General features: G+C 42.8%; 1 protein-coding gene and 1 non-coding gene across 8 annotated transcripts in view; one reads left to right on the top strand and one right to left on the bottom strand.

The window, feature by feature from the left end:
• Positions 1–15619, bottom strand: part of LOC133512410 (myelin transcription factor 1-like) — a 141466-nt gene that overhangs the window by 93542 nt on the left and 32305 nt on the right. The window lies entirely within an intron of this gene.
• trnat-ggu (transfer RNA threonine (anticodon GGU)) lies at positions 1324–1396 on the top strand. The gene has a single exon. It is a non-coding gene; the product is annotated as a tRNA-Thr (tRNA).

Here is a 15619-nt window from a genome sequence, read left to right as displayed (position 1 = left end):
AGTGTGAATGCTTGCTTGTTTACATGTGCCCTGGGATTGGCTGGCGACCCGTTTAGGGTGTACCCCGCCTTTTTGCCTGAAGACACCTGGGACACATTTAGATTAACAAGATCAGTGATTCTCAACTGGTGGGTTGAGGCCCAAAAATCGGCCACAGACCCATTTTGGGTGGGTTGCAGAGAGCAAGTGAAAATATTATATCTATTCCTATTCTGATTTTTCTCTTACACTACTGAGGTGTACGAAGTGCCCACATAGAACCTCGGAGGAAAGTGCTAAAAGTTACTTCCTTGTTCTCTAGCCACTTACTCTGTAAAAACATATGGAGCAGCTGTCCTGGCAGGCAATATGCCTTTGGTGGTACAGCAAATTCATTTGAAACGCCATTCAAAAATATAATGCAATCCATTTTTCAGAGGCTATTTTTAGAACGCAACAAAAAGCTTGGGTTTTGAACTTCTTTGAAAGCGGGTCCTGACTTTGACACAATGGGAAAATGCGAGTCCCAGCGTGACAACAGTTGAGAGCCGCTGAACTAGAATAGAGATAAATGTCATGCTGGCTGGTGGAATACAAAAAAAAAAAAAAAAAAAAAAAAAAAGGTGTTGCACTATGTATGACTCTATGTGATTAATTTCACTGATCAATAACAATATAGAGGCGATCAACTGTATGTATTTCTGCCTCCACCCATGTCTGATGAAGTGTTTTGGCCTCTGAAATAGATGTAGACAAACAGCAAGGTACAAGTGAAAGCGCATGGTGGGGGTGAGGGTTGTGGGGGGGGGGGGCACGTATGAGCAGGCAGAACCAATGTAGCAAATGAATTTGGAGAGCCATAATGAGAGATGGTGCTGGGCACCGGCCCGATTTCACAGCTACATCATTAGGGGCGAGGCGGTCCCGGCCCCTGAATGAACACACACACACACACACACACACACACACACACACAAACAAAGCACAGCAACACTCACAAAGACGAACAAGGTCAGTCGCAATGCTGCGGTCTAATGACTGCTGACATGTTCAGAAGGACATGTTCGTGACTTAAAACTTAAAATTTGTCACGTAGAGTTGTGTGTCTGAATCAATTCTGAATCATGAGCAAATCCTAGCATGACAAATATTGTACATATTCACAATGGCACACATCACCCTCTGTGTGACCTTCATGTACTTCGTAGCAGGCAGGTGTTGAGGCTGTGGGGGCCGTGTTGACGAGGGTGTTATGGAGTTATTAACAGCATGTCCAGCCCTCATGTAAGACTGACTGCTGGAGGCTCGCAGTTTTGCGGCTTTACTTGTGTTGTGTGTGTGAGAGGCCCCATAGCTCAGTGGTTAGAGCACTGGTTTGGTAAACCAGGGGTTGTGGGTTCGTATCCCACTGGGGCCTCTACACCCTGAGAAGGGCATCCGGCGTAAAAATTATACATGCATTCATCTGAGATGATACGCTGTGGCGACCCTGAAAGGGACAAGCCGAAAGGAAAACAACAACTTGTGTTGTGCAGAGATACAGCTGAAGTTGCACTTGTCACAATGTGCTCATGGACTTGAAGAGAATATATCTCCTGGCCAGAGGTGGGTAATCACAAAGTACATTTACTCAAGTGGCATTTTGGATTAATTATGCTTGTAATGATCTAAATTCCATCCACGTGCTTATTTTGAACTATTTCTTGCACAACCTCTCTTTTTTGACTATGACTTTGACTTCCACGGTGGGCACTGTTTGCTCCTTCTTTTCATTTCGGCTTGTCCCGTTAGCATGCCATCTTTTTCAATCCAAGCCTATCTCGTGCATCCTCCTCTCTAACACCCACTGTCCTCATGTCCTCCCTCACAACATCCATCAACCTTATCTTTAGTCTCCCTCTCGCTCTTATGCCTGGCAGCTCCATCCTCAGCACCCTTCTATCAATATACTCACTCTCTCGTCTCTGAAAGTGTCCGAACCATTGAAGTCTGCTCTCTCTAACTTTGTCACCAAAACATCCAATCCAACTTTGGCCGTCCCTCTAATGAGCTCATTTCTAATCCTATCCAACCTGTTCACTCCAAGCGAGAACCTCAGCATCTTCATTTCTGCCACCTCCAGTTCTGCTTCCTGTTGTCTCTTCACTGCCGCCGTCTCTAATCCGTACATCATGGCCGGCCTCACCACTGTTTTATAAACTTTGCCCTTCATCCCTGCGGAGACTCTTCTGTATCATAGAACACCAGACATCTTCCGCCAACTGTTCCACCCCGCTTGGACCCGTTTATTCACTTCTTTACAACACTCTCCATTGCTTTGTATTGTTGACCCCATGTCTTTACTCCTCCTCCTCCTCTTCTTCCGCCCCTCACATTCATGCACAGATATTCTGTTTTACTTCGGCTAAACTTCTTTCCTATCTTTTCCAGTGCGTGCCTCCATCTTTCTAATTGTTCCTCCACCTGCTCCTTGCTTTCACTGCAGATCACAATATCATCTGCGAACATCATAGTCTAAGGGCATTCCAGTCCAACCCCATCTGTCAGTCTATCCATTACTACCACAAACAGGAAGGGGCTCAGCGCAGATGCCTGGTGCAGTCCCACCTCCACCTTAAATTCTTCTGACACACCAACGGCACAACTCACCACTGTTCTGCTGCCCTCATACATGTCCTGTACTATTCTAACATATTTCTCCGCCACACCGGACTTGTGCATGCAGTACCACAGTTCACAATGAAGACACTTTGTAGATCTTTCTGACCTTCTCTGTACTTTTCCACGAGCATCCTCAAGGCAAATAATGAATCAGTGGTACTCTTTCTCAGCATGAAACCATACAGTTTGCTCCAATCCAATTTAAACGCTGGAGACATTTAGGTCTACCTCACCGATCAAGCAACACAAGGAATTCACATGACCTCTTACAACATCTTCTCTTGGGCTTCCCATACATAGGTATTAACACTAGATGAGCCGGCCCGGCTAATCGATGCGGCAACCATGATGAGAAGGTCCCCATACCATTGAATGCAACTGTGCATGATTCCTGTTTACATTTACACAAAGAAAAACAATAGCTTTTATGTATTGTAGTATTCTGCATACAGGAGAGCGAGTGGGTTTACATTATTTTCCCATGGAGTAGATGGAAAGAGTAACGGAGTAGGGGTTATTCCAAAGAAAGTGCTGGCTAAGAATGTATTGGAGGTGAAAAGAGTATCAGATCGAGCGATGAAAGTAAGTATATGCGAGCAACAGCAGGGTTTCATGCTTAAAAAGAGTACCACAGATGCATTATTTGCCTTGAGGATGCTCGTGGAAAAGTACAGAGAAGGTCAAAAGGAGCTACATTGTGTCTTTGTAGACAGCCTATGACAGAATACCAAGAGAGGAACAGTGGTACTGCATGTGCAAGGCCGGTGTGATGGAGAAATATGTTAGAATAGTACAGGACATGTATGAAGATAGCAGAACGGCGGTGAGATGTGCCGTTGGTGTGTCAAAAGAATTTTAGGTGGAGGTGGGACTGCATCAGGGATCCACTCTGAGCCCCTCCCTGTTTGCGGTAGTAATGGATAGGTTGAGCTCATTCGAGGGATATTTTGAAGACAAGGTTCAAGAGTGCAGACTTCAATGGTTTGGACATGTCCAGAGGCGAGAGAGTGAGTATATTGGTAGAAGGGTGTTGAGGATGGAGCTGCCAGGCAAAAGAGCGAGAGGAAGACCAAAGAAAAGGTTTCTGGATGTTGTGAGAGAGGACATAAAGACAGTAGGTGGTAAAGAGGAAGTAGCAGGATAGGCTTAGATGGAAAAAGATGACACGCTGTGGCAGCCCCTAATCAGGACAAGCCGAAAGGAAAAGAAGTAGAAGAAGTATTTGTCTGACACTGTCTGGCAAAACACGGATATTCAGTCCATTTCTAACTCAAGAAAACAAGTAGTGGTAAATTGTTGATGTTTTGTTGTTGTTTTGGCTGTGCATATTAGCTCATGTTAGCCTTATTCTATCCCAGGAATATCTAAAATATGTATCTCTTGGGGTACGGGCTAATCTCAATATCTTTTTCACTGTGTAATTTTTACTCTTACACAAGTAAACTTGTGGAGGACCACTCTACTTTTCCTTGAATTATATTATTGTCAAGTACCAGTACTCTTACTTGAGTCCAATATTTGGCTATTCTACCCACCTCTGGTCCTGGGTCAGAACTCCTTCAGAAATAGTTTACCCAAATATCATTGACCATGAAACAACAGAACAGATTTTTTTTCATGTGTGCAGAATTTCACTTTGAATGAGCAGATGTGACTTTTGACAAAAAGGAGATGAAGTTCTAAGTTCTAAACAGTGTCAGCTCATTTGTGTGTATAACTGCCTCTCTCCTAAATCAACAGGGTTTAAATGCATTTTAGAGGTGATGGATGGATCGGTAGATGGAACACCCTGCTGGAGCCCCCCCCCCACACACACATCTTGTATTAGAGGGTTTTTGAATTGACACAAAACATGAATCTTAATCCAAACTTGTTGCTAAAATTCAAAATTGGGTTGGATGACGTACTGAAAATGACTGCATTGACTCGACCTGTGACTATGGCCGACTTGGTCCCACAGTGCCACCTCTGTTATCCAAATGTGAGAATGAATAGGGCATGCTGTGATGTGTTGTATTTGTTCCTAATCCATTCATAGGTTTGCAATAAATACACCCTTTCCCTAAGAATAAATTTAGGTGTGCATCAATTTCTTGTAGCATACTGCATTACGGTCTCGGATGGGAAATACAAATGCTTTTGGAAATTCGGGAGCCAGACTGTTTGAATCATGGTCTGATCTTCGACCAAAGCTAATGGTGATGGTTGGGTCTAATGTACTTCTATCACTTTCTTTCACTCGCTCTATCTTACTCTCTCTCACACAGACACATGCATCCATTTGTGGAAAGGCAGGGACTTGGTGGGAGTCCAGATAGCTAACCTTAAAGACTGCAGTCTACAGCTGTGCTCTCTCCCACAACTCATTTGATGACTCGTAACATGGGATCCATCTGGCATTTGTGGTGACAGCCCGAAGCTTGGAAAAGAAGCGAGGATGATCGGTAATCACCGCCGTGATACCATTAAGACGACGTTTAGAGACCTCCCTTAGACACCTAAAGATGCAAGAGATGAGTAAAACCTCACATCATCGTTTCCTCTCAGCGGATAGCTTTCATCGGAAAGCCGCTTCCATCATTGTCACGGCGAATGTGCTGGTTACAGTAGAATCACATTCTCCCTCGGCAACACAGCTACTAACTGGGTGGATTCGACCTCTCGTTTAATTATACCTAACCTCAGACAATGCTCTCGATCCGCAAAGGGGCATGCTTGAAAATATTTTTGTCAAAGACTGCTTGAAATGCTTTTGTACGAGAGTCTGACTTGAGTTGAAATAATTTCATGAAACATTGATACAAGCAATGTCCTTGGACCACAATGTGAAACGCCATGTGCATCCTTGATTTGAAATCTTCCTTGGAACGACAGCTGATCTCCTCTTATTTCATCGGTAGATGAAAATACACAAAGCCAATAATGGTTCATTTAGGGGGAACACGGTGCCTCGGCTGGTAAAACGTTGGCCTCACAGTTCTTAGGGCCTGGGTTCAATCCCAGCCCCGCCTGTGTGGGTTTCCTCCCACATCCCCAAAACACGCAACATTAACTGGAGACTCCAAATTGTCCCTAGGTGTGATAGTGAGTGCGACTGTTTATCTCAATGTGCCCTGCGATTGGCTGGCAACCAGTTCAGGTTGTACCCCTCCTCCTGCCCGTTGACAGCTGGGACAGGCTCCAGCACTCCCCGCGACCCTCGTGAGGATAAGCGGCAAAGAAAATGGATGGATGGGTTCATTTAGGTGAGTTTTCTATCATGTTAGTCACTGCTGTGTAACATTGTCCTCTGTTCATGAATAAATTTAAACAAATCACAACACGTTCAGGCGTTACCTTTTCAAGCCATCCAATTTTCTGTTACTAACTCGATCCCAAACTGCACTTATAACTTATTACATCATATAATTGCATTATGCATGCATTTGTAAGTGTGAGCACATCATCTAGCTGATGGATGTGCTCTGAAAATCAAGTTAATCATAGCATTGAAAGCAACAACAAGATGCTATTCAACAAACTAACAAATCGATTAAATAGTGCGCTTGTCTCAAGATGCAAAACCATACATTAATTAAACAGATTTCTGAGCAGAAAATTACATTGAGGTCCTTCAAAAAAAAAAAAAACATAATAATTATGGCAAAGGCAAGAGATGATAAAAACAATTCATAATTTTGTCCATGACATGAAATGATAGTTCCTAATTAGTTTTGAGATTAGATGGAAAACCAGCCTTCAAACTAATCACACCCTCCCTACTCAAGCCTACAGTTAGTTTCTGTAACTCCAGGAAGCAAAAGGGGTGAAACGTGGAGTCATGAATCCATTTTGCAGGCTAGCACTCTTTGCTTTGGGGAAATACAATGGGAATGACAGGTAGCAATATGTATTCGCCTTTTAATCCAATCTACAGTATATGGGTTGTTGTTAGTTGTGGGCGATAAGAGAGTTTTCTTTAAGTCGTAGATCTCTGTCTGAATAGCATCAGTAAATCTGTCTTTTTCTCAGCACTTCATGTTGGAATGGCTGATATTACATTTTATATGCCACATGGAGAAGTAACAAACTCTTCCTATGCTCCTTGCATTGGTCTGGATTTATACATACTCAGATACTGTGTAATATATATATGTATAGCCACACACGTACGTGTACGCATTCACACCTATTATATACAGTTGAAGCCAGAAACTTGCATACACTGCGCAAAAACACACGTTTCATTTTGTCTGAGGTCAAATCAGTCGAAACCTGTCCTGTTCCAGGTCAGTCGGGATAGCTAAGAATTATTTGATTTTGTTAAATCCCATGATAATGAGAGAAATCATTTTTAAGCAAATGTTATATTATTTTCTTTGGGGTCAAAAGTTTACATACATTTCCTCTGTGTTGAGTCACATTTCCTGAAAATTGCATGACTTGGGTCAAACGTACGGCAATAGGGCTGTGTGTGTGTGTGACAAAAGCATGAGGAACTTACACATCTGTGAGGCAGCATTACTGCAGAAAGGTACATACAGGTTTTGGAGAAACATATGCAACATCATTTTTATGGACGCCCCGGCTTATTTCAACAACACAATGCCAAACCACATTCTGTACGCGTTACAACAGCCCGGCTTTGTAGTAATAGAGTGTGGGTACTAGACTGACCTGCCTGCAGTCCAGACCTGCCTCCCACTGAAAATATATGGCGCATTATGCAGTGTAAAATATGACATTGGAGACCCCAGACTGTTGAACATCTGGAGTTGCAAATCAAGCAAGAATTGGAAAGAATTCCACCTACAAAGCTTCAACAATTAGCGTCCTCAGTTCCCAAATGTTTATCGAATGTTGCTAAAAGTTGATGTAACACAGTGGTAAACATGACCCTGTCAAAGCTTTTTTGGAATATGTTGCATCCAAAAAAGTTAATGATTAATTGCTAAAAACAATACATTTTTTTAGTTTGGACATTAAATATCTTGTCTTTGTTATGTATTCAGTAAAATATACTGTAGGTTGAACATAACTTGCAAATCATTCTATTCTGTTTTTATTTACGTTTAACACAACGTCACAACCTCTTTGCAATTGGCGTTACACACACATATACTGTATATAGCGTGGCACAATGATGAGACTGGTTCAAGCACTGGCCTCACGGTTCTGAGGACCAGGGTTCAAATCCCATCCCCGCCTGTGTGGATTTTGGATGTTTTCCCCTTTGCCTGCGTGAGTTTTCTCCGGTCACTCTGGTTTCCTCCCACATGCCAAATACACGCATAACAGACATGCTGGCAACCACTTCAGGATGTACCCCGCCTCCTGCCCGAAGACAGCTGGGATGGGCTCCAGCACTCCGGCGACCCTTGTAAGGATAAGCAGTTCAGAAAATGGATGGATGGCCATACAGTACTGTGTCTGTGTGTATGCATACGTGTGTGTATTATCTATAGCTGGCTACAGCGAGCAATCTTCACCCTTCCCTTACAACCAACATCTTCTCCATCTACCTCATTTTAACTGACAGCCGTTCTCTCATCAACCCACTCCCACTTTATTCTCATCATTCTGTAACCTTTCAAGCCATCTTGGCATCCAAACAGTGTCAGTGGTCCTCACTGGGCAGTGGATCGTTTGTTATCAGGCCGCACAGAGTGACAATCAGAATCTGAGGAGAGAAGGAGAGAGAGAGAGAGAGAGAGAGAGAGAGAGAGACTGTACAGTCCATAGAAAATACCATGGGTGCCATACTAAAACCAAATATTTTGCCAACTACAATAATAATAAGACGAATACGGTAGTATAGTTAGTAGTCAATTTGTGTTACACTTAAATGGAGAAATTCGAAATTGTAAAAAATTCTTAGAACCTGTACATACTGTATAGGCGACAAGATTTTAAGCCTCTATTAACAGAGGTCTAAATGGTCGTTTCAGTTTCCTGCCCTCTCTGAAGACTCTTTCAGTTACTGTAACTACAGTAATGGATACAGGTTCAATTATTTGTGTGTGAGAAACTTGGACAGATAAAGTAACTGGGCCGATACAGAGAATGAATTAAAGGGAACTAATCATCAGCATTAGTGTCAGAGTGATGACGATCAGCCTCTTCACTGTCACATGATCTCCAGTTACATTTTGATGGACAAGTCTAAATGGGGTTTTCGCACAATAATAGCCGGCTGCACGTCGCATGGCGAATCGGGTTTGTGTTTTTAGTTTGCAGGAGGGGAGAAGCACTGTTCCTACTTTTTCTTTCATCAGTTTGGTCAGGAGACACTTCGTCTTTATTGTAAATTCACAGACTGCCATCACTCTGACATTCCGCTTGACATTCAGGCAGCATAGCAACATGACAACATGCCCCTACAGCCTGGTGTGAGAATATAGATACGTTTTGAAAAGGTTGACAAGAGGGAGGGAGAGAGAGCTTGAGATCAGAGTCGAATAAAGATAGGGAGGCGGTAAGGGGGAAAACTGAAGACCTCCACAGATTTGCTTCGGCTCCTTTTTCGCGCCGCTATAGAATCCAATTTAAAGGCTGAAGCACCTGTCTGAAAATACTTGTGCTGTGATATCTGATGTGGGGAAGAAGATGAGCATAAAAAACACTCATGGTCAAAAGAGTTATGGAAATGAAGTTTCTACCCCCAAACCAAAGCATCAATTCATAAGGACTGAAGATGAATTTTATCCGAGGCTGTGACCTCTTCGATTAGGGCTTCTACCCCCAGTTTTGAAATCTAATGACCAGGAGAGCTTCATTGATGATTATAAAGGGACCAGATCCTGTGCCTCCTGACCAAATCAATACATTTCCTCATTTGAACAGGCCTTTTCCCCTTTCACTTCCTTCAGCGAAACTCCTCTCGGTCTGAAGCATCATAATTCTGAATGCCACTCACTCCACGGCCTCACAAAGCATGTTAAGGGTTCAGTGAAAAGCTCCACCGCATTCCTTATCACTGCGAACGCGTTCTTTCATTTTGCCATGGATAGGGCAGTTCTGTTTTCTTTTGCAATATTTCAAACACGTACATCAAGAAATTGCAGTAGGATTGAAGCCTAATTAAAGGGATCGGAAGGCAAAATGACCCAGTCTAAATAAAGATGATATTTTAAACAGCTGACTCATGTAACTTTAGCAAGCAAATGTCAAATTTGACCGGGACAAACTGGGACAATGTGACAAACAAAAGTGAAGAGAGTGCAAGGAAAATTGCAAAGGGAATATTGTCCTAGAGCAGGGGTGCTCATTGCGTAGATCGCAATCGACAGGCAGGCAGTCCTGGTCGATCGCGGGACAGCGTGGCAAAAAATAAAAATATAAATAAAAAAACCTCAGCCAAAACCCCCTCTAAACTCCACATGTGCGCAATTGTGCACCGTTTCTACGCCAATATTCTGCGTTGCGCACCAAAAAAAATGATCCAATGCAAAGTGAAAGTATAACATACAGCTATTAAGTTTGTGGCATTATGGAATGTGATTCAATGAGTGAGGGATGACAGCTTGTTACATCCAATGGCACAATTCACATACGTACTGTGAAAAATGAAAAGATGAAGCCACTGGTTTCTCTTAGGCAGCACACAAAACTTTCTCTAACAACGACCGCTGCTCCGCCACACTCTGTTTCCTACTGTACCTTAAAGAAAGTTAAAAAAAGAAATGCTGTTGTTTTAAGATCCAATGACTGTTGGAGTATGTGAATAAGAAAAAAGTGGTGAAACCGGACGAGATTTTCTGTTTTTCAAGTTGGAAAGGTCTGGTCTGAAGTCAAAGTAGAAAGTGCTGGAAAAGATGGTGTGTCATTTTAAAATTCCACCTTGGCACAGCCTGATCCATGTTGAAAGGACAGACAATACAGTGCACAAAAAGCTAATTCTGTATTTTAAATACAGGAGACAACATAGCATTAACCTTAAAACGGTTTGGGAGCATCATCATTTCCCCCCTGTCCTAGAGTCGAGGCACTGGACAAAGTGCTGGCATGCACCAATCCATCTGACCTTTGATCTCACTCTATTAATTTGTGGGGGCGGGGGGATCGAAATAAAGTTTGAGCTTGGAGTTTGAAAAAGTTTAGTTATGGCAGTTGATGGTGATTTTTAATCCTTAAATGTATAATAAATATATTTGGTTGTGTACTGAAGACATTTCTGTTTCAGATCAAAGGGGGAATATGAGACAAAAGTTCAGAATTCCCTCTTTTATTTCTTGGGATTCACATCGAGATGTGTAAAGCAACTCGGGGCAGATCACCTTCTGTTTGAAGCACCAACTTTTTTTTGTGAGCAAAAGTATTAGAACGTGACTGTAGTTGCTCAGGTGTTGCCTTTTAGATTGACTGCTTAAACATGAGATGGTGCTTGTTTTTGGCTGTGGGTTTCACCTTTGAAAATTACATTTGCGGTTAAGCAAACATGAAGACCATAGAGCTGTCTATTGGGGGGGGAAAAAAAATCAAACCATTTTGAAGCTGAGAGAAGAGGCAAAACCGATCACAACTATTGCAGAAACATTGGGATTAGCCAATACAACAATATGGAATGTCCTGAAAAAGGAACGACTGACATCGAACTGGTTGGTCAAGGGTGTCAGCACCAGTTGATGACAGAAACATTTTGAGCCCTGCCTGTGAAGAAAGACCCAAACACAAAAGTGCCTTCATGGCCAATCTCCACACAGAATGGGTGGAGGTATCACACTCCACTGTTTGAGAGAAGAAATAAACAGGCTAGACCACAAGATGCAAGCCACTCATCAGCAAAAAGACTCGCAAGGCGAGACTGCATTTTACAAATAAGTACAAAGTTGAGATTCCAAATTTTCGGAACAATGTTTCATGGACTGATGCAACTAAGAGTGACCTCTACCAAAGTATAGGAAAAAGAAAATATCTGCTCCAAAACACATAAGCTCATCTGTGAAGCGTGGTGGAGGAAATGCCATGGCTTGGACTTGCATGGCTGCTTCTGGAACAGGCACACTATTCTTTATTGATGACGTAACTCACGATGGTACCAGCAAAATGAATTATGAATTCCACAAGGTCATTTTGTCTGGCAATTTACAGAAAAATGCATCCAGATTAATCCCGAGAAGCTTCTTCATGCAACAAGACAATGACGTAAAACACCCCGACAACAAAACAGAACTTCCTCAGGGGGGGAAACTGGAAGGTCTAGACTGTCAATCACGGCCCCTTAATCCAATAGAGGATGCATTTTACCTCCTGAAGAAGGGACTGAAGGGAGAAACCCCCAGAAACAAACCAGAACTGAAAGCGGCTCTCGTAAAGACCTGCTAAAGAGTTTGAAATGAAGAATGCAACCCTGGGGAAGTCAATGGGTTGCAGGATTGGTGCAGTTATTACAACTAGGGATTATGCCACCAAATGTTAGATCCATCCGAACAATTTTCATAGCCGCTCATCCTCACAAGAGTCGCAGGAGTGCTGGAGCCTATCCCAGCTGTCAACAGGCAGGAGGCGGGGTACACCCTTAACCGGTTGCCAGTAAATCGCAGGGCACATGGAGACAAACAGTCGCACTCATAATCACACCTAGGGGCAATTGAGAATGTCCAATTAATGTTTTTGGGGATATGGGAGGAAAACAGAGAAAACCCACGCAGGCACGGGGAGAACACGCAAACTTCACATAGGCGGGTCCAGGATTGAATCCGGGACCTCAGAACTGCGAGTAATAATCATGAACTTTGAATTTTGTTGGTGCAACACGTTCCAGAAATGCTGGGACAGGGTCACATTTCCCACTGTGGTACATACACTTTTCTTTCAACAACTTTCCATAAACATTTGGGAACTGAGGGCGCTAATTGTTGAAGCTTTGTAGGCGGAATTCTTTCTCATTCTTGTTCGATGTACAGCTTCGGCTGTTCAACAGTCCGGGGTTTCCGTTGTCGTATTTTACGCTTCATAATGCGCCACACGTTTTCAAATGGAGACAGGTCTGGACTGTTGGCAGGCCAGGCTAGTACCGGCACTCTTTTACTGCGAAGCCGGGCTGTTGTAACACTTGCAGAATGTGGTTTGGCGTTGTGTTGCTGAAATAAGCACGGGTGTGCATGAAAATTACATTGCATATGTTTCTCCAAAACTTCTATGTATCTTGCAATATTAATGTTATCTTCATAGATGTGTAAGTTACCCATGCCAGTGACACTAACACAGTTTCATACCATCACAAAGATGCTGTTTTTTTTTTTTTTTTAAACTTTGTGCCCATAACAGTCTCAATTGTTCTCTTTCTCTTTGGCCCAGAGGATACAACATCCACAATTTCAAAAAAACTATTTGAAATATGGACTTGTCAGACCACGGAATACTTTTCCACTTAGCATCAGTCCATCTCAGATGAGCTCGGGCCCAGAGGAGCCAGCAGCGTTCCAGGGTGTTGTTGATGAATGGCTTTTGTTTTGTATGGTAGAGTTTTAAGTTTCACTTATGGATGTGGCGCCAAACTGTTTTTACTGACTGGTTTTCTGAAGAGTTCCTGAGCCTACGTGGTGATATCCTTTACAAATTCATGTCATTTTTTTGATGCAGTGCTGCCTGAGGGATCGAAGGTCAACGGCGATCAATGTTGGTTTTCGGCCTTGCCGCTTACATGTGAAACATTAATTTCCCCAGATTCTCTGAACCTTTTGATGATATTATGGACTGCAGATGATGAAATTGCTAAGTTCCTTGCAATTCTACATTGAGGAACGTTGTGACCGACTATTTTCTCTCGCACTTGTTCACAAAGAGGTGAACCTTCCCCCATTTTCTGCTCGTGAATGACTGAATAATTCAGAGAAGCTCCTTGTTTAACGCAATCATAACACCCACCTGCTCCCAATTAGTCTGTTGACCTGTGGGATGTTCCACACCGATGTTTGATGAGCATTCCTCAGCTTTTTCAATCTTTTTTTAACACACGTTCCAACTTTTTTGGGGACATTTTGCGACCATAAAATTGCCAGTTAATGATTATTTGCTAAAAACAATTATCAGTTTGAACAGGAAATATCTTGTCTTTGTTGTGCTTTCAACTAAATATTGGTTGAAAGTGATTTGCAAATTACTGTATTCTCTTTTTATTTGGGTGGCACGGTGAATCAATGGTAAAGCGTTGGCCTCACAGTTCTGAGGACCCGGGTTCGATCCCTGCCCCGCCTGTGTGGAGTTTGCATGTTCTCTCCGTGCCTGTGTGGGTTTTCTCCAGGCACTCCGGTTTCCTCCCACATCCCAAAAACATGCAACATTAATTGGACACTCTAAATTGCTCCTAGGTGTGATTGTGAGTGCGACTGTTTGTCTCGATCTGCCCTGCGATTGGCTGACAACCGGTTCAGGGTGTACCCCGCCTCCAGTCCGTTGACAGCTGGGATAGGCTCCAGCACTCCCCACGACCCTAGTGAGGATAAGCGGCAAAATAAAATGGATGGATGGGATGTTTTTGTTTCACATAACGTCCCAACTTCATTGGAATTGGGTTTGCAGATGCCATGAAATAAAAGATGGCGTTCTGAACTTTCGCCTCACATTCAGCTCGTGATCTGTAACCCGAATGTCTCCCGCACACAATAAATCCCACCACCCTTCATTTGTACAGCAGGATTCACGATGCTTCTCCCGGATACTTCTTTTCTTGTCATTGTCTTACTGTACCTTGTCCTGTCCTTCCCTCACTGTAGTTGCCTGCAACACTCGGATATAATGTTTCATTATTGTAGATTTGTAATGATTTATGATTTGTCTTTTCTCTTCATTTCTCTCCCCCATCTTGAAAATTTCGTTCTCTTCAACGGGTTGATTCTGATATTTAAGAAAAAATTATAGTTCGAAGAAACCACCGCAATTTAAAAACTCCACTGTGACACAGTAAAACTGTTGCAGCATAACAGCGATAAAGATCCTCCGTTCTGCTTGCCGTGACAGCCGGGCAGAACAAAAAAGCAATTACATTATTTGCTGTAATACAAATGTCTCTCTTTCTGACTTAAGTGGAGTACGTCAGACTGCTAATCTCGAGAATGCCAGCATCCGCTCATTTCTGAAGAAACGGCTCTGAATTCCGTGCACACCGTTGTCTGAAGGGAATCTAAAAAGGCCGAAACTGTAAATCCATTTATGGCTTTCCCACTTTAAAAAAGAAAAGCTAAAAAGGTCATAATAAGCAGCTCGGCCTCCCAGAAAGCAATAGCAGGTCACTCCTGACTTTATCACTGACTCGGTGATGCAATTAAGCATGGTGGTAGGGCAGCTGTGGTTCTGCTGATTGTATTAGAGAATCAGTGATGTCTTTCTGGAAAATACCCCCAAGATTAGGAGGGAGGGACTTTTACATAGCTCGAAAGTACAGAAAATACAAGTCTCACACCCTATCGCACTCAACATTAAAACTATAAAATGTGTTGTTGTTATTGATGTTTTGGCTGGGAATTTTTTTTTTGTTTTGTTTTTTTTATAGATTGGTGTGTATGTTGTTGTTTTTTTTGCACAGTGGTTTTTATCTCTCAAACACAGAGACGCATTAAGAGTTGGCTTCAGACAATGGACATGCGCATGCACCATTGCACACCTAAAAACCGGCAGAGGGACACAAGGAATTGCTGTAAGGAAGCCCCCTATGGGTGAAGGGACTTTTGACATGGGCCGAAATATATAATAACCCCACCTTCCAACAGACTGACATATACACACACACACACACACACACACACAATCTCTTTTGTCACCCTTGATGGAGAGAAAAAGAGCATCAGACAGTGAAGATTAGTTGCGCATTGAGTGAAAACATCCGCTGTCAAGAAATGAATTTGTGCGCTTTAGTCAAACTTTAGCAGTGGCAGACAATCACATGGACACAATTACGCACAGACATACGCATACTATGCATGACCTCACACACACAAAGGAAACACTGCTACTCCGACTCCATCCGACCGCGGTTGCATTCTGGAGGATGCAGTGTGAC

The sequence above is a fragment of the Syngnathoides biaculeatus genome, chromosome 2 (assembly GCF_019802595.1).
Source record: "Syngnathoides biaculeatus isolate LvHL_M chromosome 2, ASM1980259v1, whole genome shotgun sequence".
Lineage (NCBI taxonomy): Eukaryota > Metazoa > Chordata > Actinopteri > Syngnathiformes > Syngnathidae > Syngnathoides > Syngnathoides biaculeatus.
The sequence above is the reverse complement of the archived record's forward strand: the minus strand, read 5'-3'. Positions and strand labels throughout refer to the sequence as shown.